Source organism: Triturus cristatus, chromosome 10, assembly GCF_964204655.1.
Source record: "Triturus cristatus chromosome 10, aTriCri1.1, whole genome shotgun sequence".
Taxonomy (NCBI): domain Eukaryota; kingdom Metazoa; phylum Chordata; class Amphibia; order Caudata; family Salamandridae; genus Triturus; species Triturus cristatus.
Genome location: NC_140593.1, coordinates 451,471,793 through 451,487,591, shown reverse-complemented (window position 1 = coordinate 451,487,591; position 15,799 = coordinate 451,471,793). Strand labels below are relative to the sequence as shown.

The following is a 15,799-nucleotide window of genomic DNA, read 5'->3' as shown; positions in this document are numbered from 1 at the left end:
TCCCTGGACACGTGTTTCGAGGTAGTTGCCTCTCGTCAGCAGGGAGTAGGAAAAAGTGTGGGGTTGCTGTGTAAGCTGCTAAAAACGTTATCAGGTCTAGTACCTCTCGTAGCGCGCAGGTGCGTAACCATGAGTCCGTCGACTCCACCGGCTCAAGGGAGCCTGAATATAAAGTTAAACCAGATTGGTCGCACACTGCTACACCTACCAGGCGTGTTCCCCCAATGAAAATGGTCCCTGAAGGTCAGCGTCGGCGGATACACCTATGCTCGAGTGTGAATGCAAGTATGCGTGGCGTGTGCCATCCCTGGACACGTGTTTCGAGGTAGTTGCCTCTCGTCAGCAGGGAGTAGGAAAAAGTGTGGGGTTGCTGTGTAAGCTGCTAAAAACGTTATCAGGTCTAGTACCTCTCGTAGCGCGCAGGTGCGTAACCATGAGTCCGTCGACTCCACCGGCTCAAGGGAGCCGGTGGAGTCGATACAAGATACAAGATGGACATTAAATGAGCTAATGACCATGAACGTTTGATATGGATAAAATTTTATGTAAAACATGTTATGTGATGAGTAAACTGCGACTTTTTCAGGCACCAAAGAAAGTTGTCAGTGGTGTTTTTAAGGTAAAAGCGCGCAGTTGGTGGTAACAGTGAAGGGAGCGGGACAACGTGACACCTGGAGGGGGTTTAGTATTTATACAAGAAATAAAGCTCAGCTAAATCAGCGCTAGAATCTTGAGTGGATTTCGGTTTGGAAGTAGAGATTGGTGGCAGCGTGCCTCAAAGCATGCAGATGTGTCAGGCAGGATGCAGATTCCATGATTAATAAACTCTTTGTCTCTGCATTGACTGCACACACTAGTAGTGTAAGTGAGCAGGGTCGCCCCAGATAGAACACTTAGCAAAAGCTTGATCAGTATAGCTTATAAATGCACCCCTCCACGCACATTCCAGCATTTCCTATTAGCAGGCAGAGATAGGCTACCTTATGTCATATATGCTTTACAATTATCCATTATGCTATTTTATAATGCCTTACATCATTTTTTGCTAGTTATTCTATAATGTACAATAATGTTCAGTTAGGTTAAGTTATTTGTATAGCATTTTATGCCACGCTAACGTTGTCAAGGCCACTTAAGGCAACCAGAGAAGTTGAAACTAGGAGGGAGGTAAGGAAGAGAAAAGATAACGAATGGGGTGAAGACTTGTGGTTGATGTGGACTCCCCCACTTCACAGGTACAACATCACTTGGGGGAGCGGCAGCTCACTGTTGAAATCCGGTGTTAGATGTCTGGTCAGTGATAATGTTTTAAGGAGATGAGAACAGAGATCACACTTGCATCCCGAGAGATTCTTGTGCCTCTTAACTGTTCATCAATGGTGACAAAACCCACAATCCTCTGTGTGCCAGAAGACCATGCTGTATATTCTAGCCACGAGACTCTCCTAAGTGCCCCCTTGGCCAGCACAGTTTGTGAAATGGCAGTAGAGCACAGTTAGAGGAGGGCACGCTCACTAGCCAGACCTCCTGCTACCTAAATAACTGTTTCAAATGTTATTTGCTTGATTTGTTGTTGGCTGGGGTTGAAACCAAGAATTTGTCATAAGCAAAAGTGGCATATTTTACACCCATGGCAAACCACAGAGATATTTACATTAAAACGTTCATGCCTCCTTGATGATGATGGGTCATTTACTCCCACAAATCCCCCTGGCACTTCATAATATTAAAATATTTTCTGCTACTAGCACCCCGATACACAGCCAGTGTGGTACGAGTATTTTCAGGAATATCATTCTGTTCTCAAGGCTTCCCCATTATTCCCTCATCCCTAGTCCCTCCAATTCCACTTTCTTGGTCCTTCTTTCTACGACCATAGCCCCTCCCCCAGATACTTTGAGGTGTCCTTGGGGCTGCTTCAAGAACTTTACAGAACAAGAACAATTCACCCCTCAGCCTAAGAGTTTCTGCCAAACTGAACGTGAGGTGGCCCTTTTTCTCAACAAATCCCCTCAATGGGTGACTCTTGTTCAAATGAACAAACCCTAGAATCCAATGTCTAATGTCTGATGCTGTAATCATCATCACATTTCTTTCTCATTCTTTTCTCTCCAAAATGTAGGTTTTCTTTTACATGTTTCTACTAAGTGCCTCTTTACTGTTTGATGCGCCCTCTGAAGAATGTGTCAGTCTACGCTCCTCAGTAAATAAATGAAAATACAACAACATGCACAATTCTATTCTTTGCAAATGATTACCCTACTCTTACTCATCTCAAAATAAGCAGAACCAGGTCAATTGGATGTGTCAATTCTTCCTTAGCTCACTGAAGCCAGCACTGAACTTTCTAGAGTTTATGTTTAACTTTTAAGTGGAGATAGGTCAACAGTGGGGTGTCGGACCATGCTGAACAGCGGGCATTCATATAATGTGCTAGGGGACGGGTCCACAAAACAGTTGCCGCTCAACCACCTCTTGTAGCCACAACACTGCATGAAGCCATGTCATTGTAGTATAAAGGGGTAGAGACAGCAGGAAGCACTACATGTGCAAACCAAGTCAAACTAAACGGGAACCTAATATCTCAAGGTCGGAACCGAAAGAGGAAGGAAGACTGATTGTGGAGGGGCAGATAAGTAATGAAAGCACGAGCTAATGATAGCAGCATGCACTGCAGATAACATCACCGAGGAAATGACAGAGAACGCACGATTGATGTTTAATAAAATCAAGCGGAATAAGTCCCATACAATGGAAAAACTACATTTGTCAGAAGCACTTACTAGATGAGGTAGTGTGTCATACCTCCTGGGGGATTATTTACTCGTGTGTTTATTGTCTTTTGCAGCTTTTGCTCTTAACTGCGTCCACATTTAACTTATAAATGCACGCATTTCTTACTGATTTGAACGAGGCGGAGGTGGCCGAGCACCCTTTGTTTCTTAGGCTCTGTCCTTGACGAGACTGGAAAATAACCGTGTGTGCATCTTATCCGTCGCTGATTAACTCGACGCAAGAGGCGAATGCTGATATTAGCAAACAGATAGCCCTGCTTTTGAATGCATCCTCTTATTTTTACAGGTGACACAATCACGAGTCATTCCTACGTTTTTCCCAGATATGTTAATCCCACCACGTATGCACATTCTGTCTGCTCCTTAAGCGTGCGGTTTCTCCAGCCGGGGTCTTTGTTTCAGAGGTTGGCTGCGGGTCATCGAAGCGAAGGGCAGGGTGCGGAATGCTGTGTGCCTTCCCGTGACCCCTGGTGGACCCTACACAGCTTGCAGCGAAGGGCTTGCCTGCTCCTGCTATTATAATCCCACTATTGTTCTCTTGGCAATAAAAACAAACAAAAAGAAAGAGCTGCGGGGTTAGCAAAAATCTTTTTTTAAATTCCGTCACACTTCTTTCCTATTGAGATTTCCATGTAAATACAATTCTCTCATGAACCCACTTACTATTCCCCCAACGCAAGTAAACGCCCACTTCTCCAATACCTCCGGTAAACTGGTTAACTTTATTTTCTTATTCTTGTCTAGAACATACATTATGCTCTCTTTTCATGGCTCCCTAGGTTCAGCTTTCTGATTACACGTCTGGGGTTCGCTGAAGTTGCCAGTTTGTTTACTTCTTGCCATCACTGGCAAGTTTCAACAAATATTTGTAATTTACAACTTGAGTCCGATGTACAATTGAAATGAGTCAGGACCTCAAATCTCAGCGTGCATTTCTGAATGTAATCACAGGACTGGAATACTGTGCCCTGGGTGGCACCGAGTTACATAGTAACCTTAGCGACTAGCTTACCCTTCCTGTGGATGCCTTCAATGGGTTCAGCATTGAAGTAGTTTGCTAGCTAAAGGACTACTAGATTACTATATGGCTCCTTATTGAAAAAGTTAAACCAAAAGAGAAAATAAATAAACCTCTACACGTAAGAGTGCTGTAATTTAAACCAGGGGGCTCATGTCATCAACAGGACCAAAAATTCCAGATCAGACAATAGGCTTTCAAACTCAGTGCAAGAAGTGTTCTTAAGCCAAACAAACTAATGTACATCCCGTTGGGTAGATGCAGATATCTGCACTTATCACACGCTGAGAGCCAATATCTTTGAATGCAGCGCTGCAGCCGTTTGATGGCAGATGCTGTTTGCAGGATGCTGGCTCCCTTGAAATGATGCCAAGATCTTAAGAGCCATTAGGCAAAACATGCCATAAGGTCTCCATAATTATTTATTGTTTTCTTGCACTGTTGACAAAGCTTCCACTGAAGGTGGACTGTATGTGTTCAGCTGCACACAGCTTTAAGAGGGTCCATGTCCCCAAAGAGTGCCACAGCGTCGTGCACATCAAGAATAGGACATGGGCAGTAGTACTTGTTTGCAGGGTCAACGTTTAGCTCTGCTGGCACACTCTTGTTAGAGAAGCTTCAGAGTAAAGTACATCACGCATGCAAAGACGTTTGAAAGAGGTTAGGAAGGGACGAATTGTTTGGGAGCTGTTAGATTGATTTTGCAATTATGTAACACTGCCCAAATCCCCTGTTTTAAATGTAAAAAACGTCCATTCACACTTATAAGGATCTTGGAATGACTTCTGTGGTGTATATGGTGAACCTCCTGTATTTAAGCTGTGGAGTAAAACAGCAGTCTCCGTAGAATTGTCTTTGTATCATTCTGGGACCTCTGTCCTTAGCTCGAGCTAATAAATAACTTACTTCCCTCCACAGCTGGTTGTCCTGGTCTCTTTGGTAATGTATGATTTGAGCAAGAAGAACCCGTAGATTTTAAGGTGTCCCCTGCACCACTGGCTTTGACTCTCCTAGTGGGGGGGGGTCTCCAAAAAGCCGGTTCTACACTTCCTGCATTCGCTTTGTTCACCAGCATCGTTGAATCACCAATAGAATCATACCATTGATTTCTTGTGTGGGGAAAAATGCGTGATCACTGTGAAGATTAATTAGATTTAATATAATCCTCTAAAAACATAATTTTTTGTCCAAAGGTGAAACTCGCATATCAAGGTGAAAGAATTTACTGAGGTGTCAATGAGCCCTCATAATCTTCTAAAAACGTTTGCCTTGGAGGGTGACGGGTTGATATTGGTTTGAACATTGATGAACCTGATCATCAATGTTCCCAAAGGCATGTGATGCGGCCTGTCGACATTTTATAGCTAACACCTCGCATTTTAGAGGTCTACCCAAGGGCGGAGTTGTAACAGAAGCTCTGTGAGGTTGTGCCTCGTTAGAAGCTTGTGTAGTTTTTAGAGCATTCAGGAGGCAGCACAGGGGCACATATGTCATCCTCAGCCCATATAAAGGTTGGTCGGGGTAGGAGTAAAGTTGGAGACCTATTTACGTGTCCACATTTGCTGCAATTAGTTGGTGAATTGTCAAACTGGTTCTGTTGTCAGTTTGTATGCATCCTTAGGAAAGTGAGGGGCGTGGAAATATTCAAGTGGGAGAGGTGTGGCGCAGTGGCCAGAGCGGCTGACTCCAGAGTGAGGGGCTCACGGTTCGATCCCCGGTGGCAGCTCAGCTCAGCTCCATGTGACTCCGGGCAATAGGTCACGTAATCTCCCCGATGGCCCCCAGTGCCTTAAAACCTTAAGGGGTGATATGTTCGTGCTTTACAAATATGGGTTAGATTTATAATCAAACCAGAGTTTTCAGAAATAAAATGTCAATCAAATAAAATGACAGACTTGCAGCCTCATTTAGTTAGTGTGGTAACGATGCCAACATGATTTTTAAGTGAGTGGTTTTTTTTTAAAAGTGATGATCAACTTTTCTTTAATCAGTTGCCAACATCACAGTCAACAAGTTCCTAACCTGACGTCACGGTGTGACTATTACACAAGTAAAAGTGTCAAAAGATTACCAAAAATGAAGCGGTGATCTCCTCGTACTTCTGGCAGATCTCTTCGAAGATGTACATTGCGTCCCTCTGAACGTTACAGTGATTGGTCCAAGCTCCAATTGGTAAATGAAGGTAGTCAAACACTGGCTGCCAAGTCTATGCCACATAAATAGACATAGAGGACACACTAGCATGAATTGGAGTGACAGTGACTGGGTAAGCCTGGCCGCAACCGCTGTCACTAGGCCGCAGTGAGCACAATCTAATTGCCATTTTGTTCCTGTACAGCAGGCAAAAATCCCATTTTGCTGCACCAAGGTGAATTCCATTGACAACTCTCCATGACAGGAAATGATTCTTTTTTGCGGGCACCTTTCTCTGCGAAGACTATTAGCAGATATACCTATCGATTTGCGCAGCTGTGCGTGGAGTGGCTTGACAGCTCCCTCTTTTTGGCTGATGCTTTGAGCTGGAAGTTGTTGTGTTTAGAATGTGGTTTTACAATCAATGTCTAGAGCTGGGCGCGCGGAGGCAGGCGCCTGACTAGCATTCCAAATTAAGGACTTAGAAGTGAAGGGGGAAAAAAATAATCCACTCCAATGATTTCAAATCAGTCTGCGCACGGCCCCGCGCGTAATCACCTCCAGAGGAGTCGCTACTTGAGAGCAGGAGAGGCGCGGTTCACTTCAGAGCCCTGACACCACGCTTGCTCCGTCTCCTAAAAGGGGAGCAGGGGCGCCTGAAGAGCCCTTCAGCCTCGAAACGAATGAGGACATGACCCGTGCAGCGCACTTCACAATCACTGGCGCTAGTGAGGCCCTTAAGCGCGCGCGCGCGCGCGAGCGAGCCTTTTGAATGATTTTCGGCTGCTCGCGTTCTACGGCGCAGAAGGCTTCCTTCACTCCTATCCAATGTCTTCAACTCTCTGGGAGCACAAAATCGCCCATCTCGGCTCTTGGGGGAGGGGGGGGGGGCGCTCCAGATTTCGCTTTCTTTAACAATTTCCCAGCCTAGAAAATGGGCCACTTTACCGCAGTTCATTCCCGGACACGCCGAATTTCAATTTTCAGTGCTCGCTGCCTAACTGATTTCACAACATGGGGCCGCGGCGGGCGGTGGTTTCCCCCCGTTGTAGAATGGCCCATCATGCTGGATTGCATTACCTCTGCTCGCGCCGGCGCAGGCGGGCATCGCTTGCTTATCCATCTGCCAGACTTGTAAAACCCAAAACAGTGCAGTGGGTGTTTGTTAGCCGCCTGAACCACCAGCGATAAGGAAACGGGAGCTACACAGAAAGTTTGCACGCAAGGAAAAGTAAATGTCCTTTCAAGTTGAACATATGTCGAAGGGTCTTCTTGGTCCTATTCACACGTCTTCTTCCAGTGCTGTGGAAAACGAGGGCATATTTACCCAAAGGGCTCCTTTCACTCTGACCCTTCTCATTGCTCATACAGACTCTTTGTCTCCCACATTGGCAAAACCTGCATGTGACACTGGACGTAAACTCTGTTGCGCATCAGGCTTTCTGGCGACGCAGAGACTGTTCACCGTAACACAGCGGTGGTGTCACCCAAGACTCTTTTAATGTGTACGGTGGGATTCCCAACCCTTGCGGGTGGCCTGGGGGTAACAGTGAAGGTGGGTACATTGTCTGACCGTACCAGCATTGAAGAGAAGGAATCCAGGGCCCTCAGTTGGCACGGAACTCAGGGGTGGAGAAACAGGTTTCATCACACTGCCGTGATGTCTGGCTATACACCTAGGAAACCCCTGCAAGATTTAGCGAAAGGGCCAGGCCCTGTCCCCTTTTGTGGCTCAGTGCATACTTTCAATCGTCCACATACCCTCCTTCTACGGAACGTAAAATGCAGACCAAGGGCCTCATGTAGGTAAATAAATTTTACCGGTTCTTAAATACCGAGCCGTACCGAATCGGTAAATTAGAATCGGTAAGTTATATGTAGGTAAAAATTCGGTAAAAGTTACCGATTCGGTAACATTCGGTAATCACGAATCGGAATTCACCGAATCGGTAAATACCGAGGTGGTATTTACCGAATCGGAAAATACCGAGGTGGTATTTACCGAATCGGAAAATACCGAGGTGGTATTTACCGAATCGGAAAATACCGAATCGGTATGTACGGATTCGGTAAATAAAATCACATGACTTGACGAAACAGCTAATCCTGTGCAACGACAGCCCACCCAACCAGGAAGTGGCCACACCCAGGCAGGTGTACATAATTAGCCGACCCTGGAGAGGCTTTGAGTGCAGAGGAGAGGCAGGGAGCCGTTGCCTGTGCGAGCGGGAAAACGAACAGCATGTCCAGCCAGAGAACACAGAGAGACGGAGGGGAAAGGAGGAGGAAGCTGAAATTTAGCCCCAAGGAACTCCAGGTGCTGGTGGAGGAGGTGGCGAAGCAGCACCAGAAGCTGTTTGGAAGGCAATCCCTGCAAGTGCCTGAGGCTGAAAGGCGCAACATATGGCTGGCCATCCAGGCGCAGGTCAATGCTGTGGGAGTGACCCACAGGGACATTGAGGTCCTCAAAAAGCGCTGGTATGACCTGAGGATTGTAACCAAGAGGAAGATGGGCGACATCCAGAAGGAGGCCAGCCAGACCGGAGGTGGAACCAACAGGGCACCTGCCCTCACCGAACTGGAGGAGCTGGTGGCGGCCACAATCGAGCAAGAGAGCGTCGTGGGTCTTGGGGACGCCGACAGCTCTGCCAGAGCCGCAACACACCAAGGTAAGACGAAAGCACAGCAATGTAGCCCCCCCTACCCCTATCCCACATCCCCCATTGTGAAACGAGAATCACACTGCAGTCCACACGTGTCAGTGCAGACAGGCAATGCATTCCGGGAGATGTAGTCAGGGTAACACTAACCATGACGTAAATGTTACAGGGCAACAAGGCATGTCACGCACTCGAGGCACAAGGAGACAGAGGACATTTTGGAATGTGAAATGATTTATTGTGACGCTTGCAATGCAGCCCTTCGGGGACACTGAGCCAATGTTGTATTTCTGTCCACAGATGTGACATCATGCAGGACAGGGCATGCTGCAGGAGAGACGGCACACCGGCCACAAATATCACCTCTAGCCAGCACAAGTTCAGACCAGGGAGCAGGCCCACTGGCAGCCGCACCACCAACACAGCCAGCCTCGCCGCACCCAGAGCCAGCATCACCTCACCGAGAGCCAGCATCACCTCAACCAGAGCCAGCATCGCCACTCATGTTCGAATCACCGGCCACATCTCCGCTTGCAGGTGTGAGAATGAGGAGGCGTCCAGCAGCCAGGCTACGAGCCTTACACACCTCGTCAGACGACAGCATGGGCCCAGAAGACCGCACCAGGCCCCAGGAAGGGAGCCATGCCACTGTGCCCCACACCTCACAGGCAGCACAGACGGGAGCAAGAGGGCGCCGCAGGTCGCGTGTCCAGAGTCCACCAGCACCCATTGACGGCCATGGTGTCTTCTTGGGTCTCGAGGGCCAAATGTTGAAACAACAGCGCCTGCAATCAAAGGCAGTCATGTCAGTCCAGAGGCACATGCGGGTGATGAAAACAACATTAGTCAACATGGACAATAACATTAGCGGCATGGCTGCGGGCATTCGGGACATGTCCCAGTCAATCCAGCAGTTGTGCAGCAAATTAGATGCTGACATCGAAGCACGGCGCCGGGAACGCCAGAGAAGGGACACTACCAGCAGGGCACTCAACCGTCTGGCAACTGCGACTTCTCTACTGTGCCGGCGCTCTGTGACGATGCAGGAGGGCCTAACACAGTGCTGCAGCGACCTGTCTCGGGGGATGGTGCAGGTGACAAGTGCACTAGGGGTGCTATTGACTAGTCAGGCGTCGACAACTGCTGCAGGGGATGCTGCGGAGAGCATCGACACCAGCAGCAGGAGCAGCATCACACCCCCGTCCCAGAAGCACGCAGGAGCAGCAGGCGGCTTGGGGTTGGCTCTAGTGAGGATGCACAGGCCGTGCAATCCACCACTGCAGCGCGTATGCGCAAACATTGATGTAGCCCTGCTTAGCCACTTCCCATTGGGTGACGTAACCCTGGACTTACTCCTTGTATAGATGGGATATTGCCAGATTGGCTTGTTCATGTGTTCATGGCGTGGTGCCACATTAAAACTACGTCATGACTTCTCACAACTCGCTGTGTCCCCTCACTTACTCAGAAATAGTTGCATGTGATCTCTGCCCGTCTCTCTCTCCCATCGATTGCAGTTGGCACTCTAGCTGCGTTGCCCTCTGGCTGGCCTGCCTCATCCTCGTTGTCCTCAAAATATGTTAGTTCCACATCTGTACCTTTTTTCGTGGCAAGGTTGTGCAGCATTGCACAAGTGGCAATAATCTTGCAGCAGGTGATGGGTTTGTACTGGCGTGCGCCTCCGCTCTTGTGCAGGCAGCGGAACCTGCTCTTCAGTAGTCCAAACGTGCGCTCCACCACATTGCGTGTTGTTTTGTGTGCCACGTTGTATCGTCTCTCACTCTGGGTTGCTGGGTGTAGGTAGGGAGTGAGGATGAATGACCGGCATGCATATGCACTGTCGCCTAGATGAGTAAAAGGGAACCATCAGTAACATGCCTCTATACACTATGATTTGCAGGTTTCAAGGGCCGTCACTGTTACTTACCTAGCAGGTATCCCTCTCCGAATTCTCCGGCACTCAGTCGTGTGTAGATCCCACTATTCTGGAAGATGTAAGAGTCGTGGGTGCTCCCAGGAAACTTTGCAACAATATCTGTGATGATGTTCCCTGCATCACAGATCACCTGCACATTGATGGAGTGGGTGGACTTCCTGTTCCTGTAGATGTGCTCTGTGTCAGCTGGTGGACAGATTGGGATGTGTGTACCATCAATACAGCCGATGACATGGGGGAACTGTGCCATGTGATAAAAGTCTGTTTTTGTTTTCTGCAGTGCAGCCTGTGTGTTTGGGAAGCTTATGTAGTGGTGCATTCTCTGCATCATGGCATCCAGGAACTTCCTGAAGAAACGTGACAGGCAACTCTGGGTTACCCCACCCACCGCAGCTATCACCACCTGATAACTGCCGGATGCCAGCAGATGTAGGCTGCAGAGCACCTGCACATGTGGGGGTATGGCGTGCGCCCTTCTTATTGGCTGGTCCAGGAGTGGGTGAAGGTCCCTGATTAAGTCCATGATGGTTTCGGGGTGTAGCCTGTACCTCTCATGTATCTCTGCATCAGTCAGCTGGAATAGTGTGATGCGCTGTCTGTAGATGCGTTCCTCCCGTCGCCAAACCCTCAGTCCTGCTGCCTGTAGACGTAGGCGCCTTGCAATGACGTACATAGCGGCCATGTTGTCCACGCTGTTGCATTTTGGGATTGCTTATCTGCACTGTTGATGGTTACCACCTGCTTTCAATCCGTGTTAATTACCGACTCTTATTTACCGATTTTCTTGGATTTCTTAATTACCGAGTGCTCCTACATGTCATTTTAATTTTTACCACTTCATATTTACCGATTCGTTAATTATGTATTCGGTAAATCTGATTCGGTATTTTGGAATTCGGTAAATATGAATCGGTATTTACCGCCTCATATTTACCGAAAAGTGGTTTTTGGACTCCTACATCTCACTTGTCTGAATACCGGTCGGTAACGGCATATTTACCGAAAATCGGCCGTTACCGACCGGTATTTGGCTACCTACATGAGGCCCCAAGTCACGATGATCTACATTTGCATAGCATAGGTGCCACTTCAGCCCTTCAGCAGGTTTGAGAAGAGGCAGTAACACCTTTTGTACTTGTCAATATACTAGTCGGGAGTGTGTACTATAGTAACCTCTCTTAGAAATTCCCTCTCACTAACATCTTTTTTATAATTCCCTCTTACTGCCAACTTTTTAAAATTGTTTTAGATGTACGTAGTTCACCTCCCGGGCCTAGAGGTTTGGCCATATGGGGAATATTCACCATGCTCATTGAGCGAACACTTCCTCGGGGGGGGGGGGGGGGGGGGGGGGGGGGGCTCTTGCAAAGCAGTATATTCCCAATCTAAACAAACCAGCACCGGAACAGCCATAGAGTTTTCCTGTAATAGCAGACTGTAGCATCTGCAATGCAAACGCTTGGAACTTCTGCAAAGCTCAGGTCAAGCACATATCCTTTAACAGTCGACACAGACTAATACACTCTCAATTCATTCTTAGAATATACACATACTTTGCACACTATGACAATATCCTCGGAGGAAGGAGTGAGGGAGCACTGATAATATAAGAGCACATAATCATATATTAGTAACACATTGTCACTCTGCGGTAATGGACCTGTCACACATTAAAGCATATAATCTGAGTTGGATGAGTGAAGATCAGTGTTTGACTGTGCCCATGTTCCTGTATAATGCCCTACTATGCTGTCTAATGTATCTGTATATCATTATCATGCTCTGTGTGTACTGTGCAGTTTATTAATAGAACATTTTTTAACATATGAAACTTGAGCGGCACCAGATTGTGGCAGGGCAGGGGTACACCATGTGCTTTGATCTAGCAGTGCAGCACTGAGGTTCCACAGAGTTAAGCCCTAGGGTGTGGCGTGGTACACTGCATGCTTTTGGTTTTGATTTGATCATTGATTGCACCCCCCTTCCATGGTGATGGATTGCAAGATCAGTGACCTCTATGACCTTTCACCAAAGTCCTCCAGGCGATATCACAATTTTTAAACTTCCTTCAAGGTATATCTAAAAGTCCCGTTTTCTTGTACCTTTCAATAGCTATACATCAAAGAGCATACATCATTCATGAAGAAAATTATAATTGATGGGTCTATGACTGTAATAAAAGCCTTAATGCACTTCCACTAAATGCATACATTTCGGAAGTAAAATCAAATTTAAGAACCAATTTGGACAGGACTTAGTACACGATTGGCATTTCCAGGAAGTACCGTTGATATAATCAAAGATTAGATTTGGATTTTGTGTTCTTGTGTTCTTTTTAGGTTAAACCCCACCATGTTTATCAGAGTAGGTAACTGTAATAAAGCTGTGTTGCATATTAATGTCAAATAGCTTTAAGACACTCTGTGTAATATCACCAGAACATGCATAATAAGAATGTCTGTTCAGTAATTCCACCAAACATGTTTAATTGGGAGTGCACACATTTCAATATGCATATGCAGTAAGCAACCCGTTTTGCTGCCCCCAAGCCTGAATCAAAAGTGTTTCAGTACATTGTGCCTTCTTAGCCCCCACTTACTGCTTCAGAGATTATTATATTTCTCTATCCCATCCTCTACCTTGAATATTCACATCACTTACATTCAAATTTAAGAAGTATGTCTGGCTTCTCTCCTTTGTAAATCTCAATATTTACTCTTAGCTTGCATCTGCGACTCAATTTCTTTTGCAACACAAACTTACTTCCTATAACATAAAGGTTAGCTTTTTGTGCCTTATTAAACAGAATATGACCGAGTGATCCTCGATTACTGTCCAGTGTGCAAGCATCCAGCAACAATTGAATCATGGAAATAAGAAAATACAGTTGGGTCCTTAGGGACACCCAGCACCCTCGAGCAACAGGATTGAAAGAAAGTCTACTGACCCTGAAACCTGTGAATCTCAAGCAATGGAAGTAGAAAAGAAACATCAGTAGTGACTCCACATTTCTTATCCCAATACATGTAATGCGATATATTCAATGCCAATGGAGAACACATCATGTCATCATAAAAGACGTAAGGTCTTTATCAGTAAAATTACATTTTGCGAAAGTCGTATAATGTCTCTACAAATTGCATTACAGATACATTAGTAATCATCATTTCAAGTGCCTCATCCCTGATTGCGTAGTCTTTCTGCATGTTGTGAGTACTGCTGAGATGTTAGTCAGTGGGAAACTGTCACCCCTTTACCCGTGATAGAGAATCTGGGGATTAGAACAATGCACTTTGCACAGATTAGGAACCAGTGACTTTCATGTCCAGTGCTGTACTGTAATGTAAGCATATATGACAGAGGTCGTGTGTTGTTCGTATATCACATAATAAGGTGCAAATAATATTCGTATGTGCCCGCACACCAGAGCCCTGGCACTTTGCTCCTCTGCCAAATGGTGTGCCTCAGCCTCCAGCCTTTTTACTCAGCCTCAAAGCCACCTTGGGATGGGGTAGATTGAAGTGCTGCACCCCTTTAAGTGATTCTTTTAGTCCACCACAATGTAAGCGATAAGAGGGGACAAGCTGTAACAGGGCAGGCAGTGCACTGGCCAGCTATTATTTTCAGGGCAGGCACCTGGGCACTTGGGTTACCCTCGTGGAACACGTGGAGCACAGGTACACCGAGTGTCCGGCAAAAATGGGCCACCGTCAAGAAAACAGTAAACTATCCCCTCTCCTGGGACCACTTGTGTACAGTACTAGAGAGAATAATGTGTGTGGCAACTGACATAATGCATGTTGTGTATAGAGCAATAATACAGTCCTCTAAATAAGTCAAACACAACACGCCTATTTTTGGATTTTGTCACCCCAAAAGCTATGCACCATGCAGCATATGAGTTTATACAAAAGTCACCTGACAACTCACGCCATCTCCAAATGCTATTCCCAGGGCGGCTCTATGTGCCAATTAATGTCGTTAGGCATGTTTCAGCTTGTTTGGCATCCGACTTTTCGCTGATAATTTTCGGTAGATTTTGCCCTTCTACCTGTATTATCATATTTAAACTTTCTCTCACAGAGAATCTTGCTCTGAAGATGCTTCCTTTACACTGATTACACTCTGCGGATTTCTTTAAAAGATGCTACCTTTTCTAGGGCTGGTGGTGTTTCCCACCTTTCAAATGTTACTTAAATCGTTCTTTGCGCTCAGGTAATATTGGTGCTAAGTAAACTACATTTTAATTCATGAAAATGGTACAATTTGAACATAATGAAAACCAGTTAAAAAGATGATTGGGGCATATGGTGGCACTGGGGACTGCATAGACTAAGGTGACCGTGACGCGGTTATGCTTCCCTGGTGACAATACATCAGATATTGCCCTTGACATCACACACCCTCAGAAGTCAGGCATCCACAGCAGCTCTAAATATGTAAGAAGGTCCTCCTGCTCGCACCCCCACATATGGAGCCATTTAGGAGCAACGCTTGTTTTTTCTGCCATATTTGCACTAAAGCTGCTGCCATTGCATCATAAGACCAATCAGATGAGGTTTAAACATCTTCCTTCTCTGTGCCTGTTTGGAGGGTCTATTGATGAAGTCCAAGCCCGCCAAAAGTGAGGAATCACTATTTCAAGGCCAGACATGCTATGGTTTCAAAGTCTGTGCTCCCAGAGCAGTTCATAGTCACTAGTGCATGGCACCCAATACCAATTTTGCAAGTACTAGGGCTAGGGCTTCATTTGCATGAACGGAGACTGATGCAAGGGAGGCCCTTGAAAGAAAGTTGCCTAAAAGTTTATGAATCCAGATATTACCTTAAGTGAGGCTCTACTTTGTGATCTACTTTCCTTATTTTGCTGTTGTCTGATGAATGAAAAGGCACCTTCTGAGGCATTGTAGCTGGGAATATCGAACCCACAATATCATTGGGTCACAATATCGAAACCTCTATATCGAGGGACAAAATGTCAACAGGTAAGTGCACAGAGGGAGGTAAGAATTTACTATTCTTACTCCACATCTATTTACAGTGAGGATATTTATGTATCCCCAAGGTATGGATATATGGAGTTAAGAATAGAAAATTTATAGAAACTTACCTATCGATACTTGGTCCCTCATACTTGTAGTCGTGATATTGTGCCTGTTGATATTTTGGATTCGATATTCCTAGCATACACCCTGCTGAACATGTACTGAGCGGAATTGTCAACCACCTGGAGTCATTTCACCCAGATATTGCTTGC

The 15,799-nt window shown here is 46.2% G+C and overlaps 1 protein-coding gene across 2 annotated transcripts in view; it reads left to right on the top strand.

Moving 5' to 3' along the window:
• The window catches only part of NRP1 (neuropilin 1), a 230,756-nt gene that overhangs the window by 159,092 nt on the left and 55,865 nt on the right, over positions 1 to 15,799 (top strand). The window lies entirely within an intron of this gene.